This window comes from Ambystoma mexicanum, chromosome 2p (assembly GCF_040938575.1).
Source record: "Ambystoma mexicanum isolate Mex_15411 chromosome 2p, UKY_AmexF1_1, whole genome shotgun sequence".
Lineage (NCBI taxonomy): Eukaryota > Metazoa > Chordata > Amphibia > Caudata > Ambystomatidae > Ambystoma > Ambystoma mexicanum.
In genome coordinates, this window is record NC_090923.1 from 65,755,210 (window position 1) to 65,760,755 (window position 5,546).

The following is a 5,546-nucleotide window of genomic DNA, read 5'->3' on the forward strand; positions in this document are numbered from 1 at the left end:
AAACTGGGCACAAGTCCCCATTTGGCGATTCATGGAATTGAATGTGCGGGACTTCCTCTGGACTTGCGTGGAGTTAACGCAGGCTCGGCATGTCTCTGGGAGCCGTCAAGCGTCTTGCGTGAGACACCACACAGACTGTGAGCGTAGATGGCCGGTGAAGGGGGAGTCGGAAAAGTAAAAATGGGGAAGAACTATCGAAGAAGTGGCCCTTCCGAGGGACGGCCTGCAGCATGTACCTCTCATGCCCACAACTATGCAGCACGAGACGTATTCATGGATTCGATTATGCAACCTCTCGGCCGGGAAATGGCCACGTATTCCTTTATACTATCCGCCACCCGAAGGCAGGCGTAAGTGTACTTGTGCATAGGAATCTCAGTGCAGAGGTGGGTTTGCATGTCGGATTTCGAAGTGCAAGTACGCAACCGGGGTTCCGATCCAAATTAGGGGTGTGTGTATGCAGTGTAGCAGGGAGCAGGAAGGGTTTAGGGAGGTTCGCACACACATTTTTCGAGATTTCAACCGAGTTACCATTTTTCATACACATGTTGTCGAGGTGCTGAAAACAGTTACGGGGAACCCTGCGTAGGGTCACTGAGATGCAGGCCTGCTTGCGGAGGACCCCACACACTGTTTGGAGGGTGTGTGTATTCGGGCCTGGGGAGAGCACGAAGGTAGCTGTTCTGGCTGTTTATGCTTTGCGTGTGGGTGTGTCAAGGGCGTTCCAGGCTTGACTTGCCAATACGGTTACTTTGCGCAGTAAATTCCATTAATACTCGGGGCGCGCATTTTTTATTCTTCACACAGGCCCGCACAGTGTCCTTCTCGGCTTGCGGCCCTTGCTGGATTTCGGCATACTTTTCCATGAATCGGGCCCACAGAATTTTTCATACCACCTCCCCTGTGTGAAAACTTGTGCCTGGCAGAAGGTTACTCTATTCTCACTCTGCATTCCCAGAACAGGGCACAATGAACGTGCAATAGTTTATTGATTGATTTAAGTATATATATTGCGCTCGTTAGACAAACTGAATCGTATCTAGGCACAGCTGTTATGGGCTAACTCAATGGAGGGTTACCAGGTCATGGAGATGACTGTGTGGTTCCTAATCATGTGTCCTCGACTCTATTTAAACAAGTACATTTTTTTCTTTTTTCAAAACAGGGGCAGGGATTGTAATTTCCTAATCTCAAGTGCAAGACTGTTCCAGAATTTTGGTCCAAACACTGAGAATCTACAGTGGCCTCTAGACAAGGAACGTATCTTTTGATTTTAGGAGCTGTCTTGGTTGATAACAGGTTAGCATGTCTACCTGGTGCGTTGGGGCTAGGTTATTCAAGCATTTAAATATAATGCATCCAATCTTGAACCTAATCCTGTGCGCCACATCTAGCCAGTGGATAGATTGGTGAAGTCCTGAAATTGGTGTGGAATTCTTAACTCCAAATACCAATCTAACTGCTGATGTATATGTTTGGCAGGATCCCCAGCCAGTAATAATAATTCAGTGTGGAGTTTAACAGGGCTTGCACCGCTGCTGCATGATCCTTCAGAGGGCCTATCGTAGAAGCCGCAGATTGTAAATAACGGCCTGCACGTTGACTCCAATTTGAACTTTCCAACCCATGTCACTTTGTCCTATACAGCCCAGATTTTTGATCCTATTACCATATTTCATTTCTGTTGCCAGAAGAAAGAGAGATTGGAGACATCTATTCTCACCTAAGAATTGCTTTGGCCCAAACAAAACGACCTCTCTTTGGTTTAAGTTGGAGCCAATTAGTGGACATCCAGCTGCTAACTTCCTTCAAACAACTGCTCACCCATAGAAACGACTCCTCTATACAGTTTAATCTAAGTAACACCTGTGTTTCGTCGGCGTACGACTGAAAGCAGACCTCATGTCTTCACAGGATGTCCATTAGGGGATGAAGATATAGGTTAAACAATAACAGTGAGAGGGAGGACCCCTGGGGAAATCCACTGGACTGTGTGGGTGGGGATATGATAAGAAACACCCCAGTACTTCTCGCATTGTTTCCGCCCTGACAAAAATGAGGTGAACCATTTAATAGCGCTGTCTGAGAGATTCCCTATTGTCCTCAGTCGCTCACTAACTATGTTATTGACCACTGTATCGAAAGCTGCAGAGAGTTCTAGCATCACAAGACGTGATAGGTCCCCTTGATCTCCTACTCGTAATAGCTCATCCAAGACCGCAACCTGTGCTGTTTCTGTACCAAAGTCTGTGTGGAATTCAGATTGCAATGGGTCCAGTAGACACTCTATGTCAATGTGTTCCTGAAGCTGCATCATGACCACTTTCTGCCAAATTTTACAAAGCCAGGGGAGACCTGCAACTGGAGGGTAATTCTGCAGGTTATCAGGGTCTAGATTTGATTTTTTCAGAAATGGGGAGATTATACACAGCTTCAATTCATCTGGAACTGTCCCTTGGCTCACACATGCATTTATAAGACAGGTCATAAAAGGAGTTATGTCTCATGCTATGCGCTTTGCCATACAGGCGGGCAGATGGAAAAATGAGTCATTTGTCGGTTTTAGGACAGTCACAAGAGCATAAATAGTCTCTTTTGAGACTATATTAAAACAAAACAGTGTAATTGTGCTATTCCCTCCTTCCATCGTGTTTCCCATACCTGGGAAACTTGGTGTTTCTCTAACGTCTACTTCCCTCTCGTGTATTATATGTTCCTGGATTGTTTTAATTTTAGCCTGCTCTACTGACGATTCTCTAACAGACAGGGCATTTTTGGATGAACAAAATAACCGAAAACACCTCTTGGTCATGGTTTGCAGCTGCATGTATCTTTCTAATTAACAAATCTGACTCACAATGGCTATTGTGTACTTTTTTAAGGCTACCTTGAACCTTATTGGTCCATTCCAACGTCCAATGTTTTCGCCACACTCTCTCCTTGGATCTACATGATTTCTTTAGGCCCGTCAGGCTAAGAGTAAACCAGGATTTAGAGATGTTCTTTAATATCTTTGGTCTCAATGAAGTGTTCAGGGTACAGATATTGTCCATAATATAGCTCCTTGTTTAAAAAAGGCATCACAATTACTTTATATATCAATAAACTCTAGGGAATATTGAATTGGGTACTCCCTATTTTTTTTAATGAGCAGTGAGGTCTGTTTAAAAGGCAGAATGTACAAAGTATAAAGCGAAAGACAGACTGACTACCTCTCTCTAGAGGTCCTTGATGGACAGCAGGGTAGGAAGAAATAGTCTATCTTATTGATAAGTAGAAAGTTCACCTGTGCTAGTTTAGTTTTAAGCTTTTATTACAAAACAAAATTCTCTTTAATTATTTTTCATAAAAACATATAAAAAAAAAACAGTTAACAGTTGATCCTATGATCATCATTCATCACTTTTATTCAACAAAATGTAATACAGACATGGGGTATTGCAACTTGATTATTCTTGTAGCATAACAATCAATACATTATGCAAGTGAGACAAAGGAAAATTGCATTGAGTTCCCTTTTAGAGGTCGACATATGTTTCAGCCCTTGGATGTATACCACCCTTCTCTGGGGTGGTCACTTATGCAAATATAAGGCCATCTTCAGGGCGTATATTGTTTAGCTGGAAGATTAGTTTCGTTCCCCAATGGTAGATTTGACGATCTAGAGAAATATATTAAGCAAAGAGTAACATTAAAAACAGAGCTTCTACTACCCGGCTGGTTTAAAGGTGATGACTCATATAGCGTATCTGAAGAGTCATCCACTTCACCCACCTGTTGTCCACATAGTATAATTTAGGACTTCTGAGTATGTCTACTTGGGATTTTTATCATCCAGTATACAATGTTCTGAAAAAATAGAGAACATGGGACTAGTAAGTGTTACAACGTTTATTTATACTGTTGGATCTAACTTTATTCAAAAATGTTTTTTTGTGAGACTTACAATGGTAGACTTGTACAGCCGTAGTACAATAGTGGTTGCTTAATCGTGCTGGGGCCAAGAAATGGCAGTCTGGTGATTTGGAGCGGCACTTCCGGAATAATTCTGTTGTGCTGTCTGTGAATAATGAGGAAACGGAAAAGTGTAAACGTTCCGTCCTTTATTTGTGTCTTGAATGTATCTCTATTTAGAATAGGAAACTTACAGCAGTGCACGTGTCAAGTCGTGTATTCTATTCTTGGCGGCTCAATAGCGTGGAGGCTGCAAAAAGTCATCCGTTGGTATTGAGCGACACCTCAGAAACAATTTCGTTGAAGTATCTGTCAATAAGAGGGTAAAGTATTTTAGCCCTTCATAGTGGACTTGGCGAGCCCAAAGTATTTTTTACATTTATGCTGTTAACTATGCTGCTAAAATAGCATGTTGGAGAATTATATATATATCATTCTGTGTTTCATTGTGGACTTTACTGGCTAAAAATATTTTTTTACTTATTGTATTTTATTAATGTTGTAGACCATGCTGATAAAGTTGCATGATAGAAGATTACATCTGTCGTTCTATGCTGAAGACGAATTCTCCATCAAATGCATGATAAGTTACTGGTGTAAGCTAGTTGACGGTCTGTCAGACTTACCTTGCTGCTCCTGGTAGCGGGAGTGGATTCTACTCCTCGGCCGTTCTGTGTTGTTTCGAAATGGCTGTGATTGTCTTCCTTATTAGCGGTCATGTGACTAGCATTGTGTAGTCACGTGACTTTGTTGTTTTACGAAGGTATAGAAATTTGATTATTTTATTCAAATACAGATTTCTAAATGTATCAGGCGGAATGTTGATGTTCATGTCAGCCCATTGTGATTATCTAACTGGCATGATTTTTGAGAAAGGTATTGTTTCCATGGTGTTTCGTGCTATTACCGTATTACAGGTAATAGAGACTCCAAGAATCGTGTAACACATAACTAACTAACCCTATAAAGTCTGAGTGTGCGGACCTTGAGTAGACTGGTAGTATTGGCATGATTATTGAGAACAGTATTATTTCCATGATGTTTCGTGCAATTACCGCATTAAAGGTAATAGAGACTACAAGTACTGTGTAGAAAAGCGGAGTATACGGACCTTGAGTAGACTGGTAGTGGAAAACATAACCAGTGCCACCCCACACAATGTATCTCAAGTGGCGTGAAGGGCATTTTATAAAAGAAATCACTATGACTATGGTGTGGTGAATTATTGGAAGATGTGATATGAGGCGAGATGCCCATATCATGGCCATATTAAATTCAATAAAATGGTGGACAGTGTCATTCCGAATGTAACATCGCCGTCTTGACCTCTGTGTATAAACTAATATGTAACTTGCCTGCAGGCCACATGTTGGAGTCATGAACTGAGACCTTGTCCTTCGTTGACCTGTGTATAGAGGGTTACCTGCGCCAACAAAGTTAATCCGCGAGCACATGTTAAACATAATATATTCAAATACTGAAATGTTTAACTGCATTGTATAAAGAAGTATGGGAAGGCTCAACGAGAAATCCGAAGACACACTGTTGCCATTGTAACTTGTTGCTGAATGTATTAATGGTAAACCCTAAAT

The 5,546-nt window shown here is 41.7% G+C and overlaps 1 long non-coding RNA gene across 2 annotated transcripts; it reads right to left on the bottom strand.

Moving 5' to 3' along the window:
* Positions 1–3,381: 3,381 nt before the first annotated feature.
* LOC138565828 (uncharacterized) lies at positions 3,382–4,665 on the bottom strand. Of its 2 annotated transcripts, none has more exons than XR_011301637.1 (5): positions 4,581–4,665; positions 4,149–4,263; positions 3,947–4,060; positions 3,775–3,849; positions 3,382–3,661 (listed from the first exon to the last, which is right to left on the bottom strand). It is a non-coding gene; the product is annotated as an uncharacterized lncRNA (long non-coding RNA). The 2 variants fall into 2 exon arrangements; XR_011301638.1 differs by having other exon boundaries at positions 3,775–3,872.
* Positions 4,666–5,546: the final 881 nt, after the last annotated feature.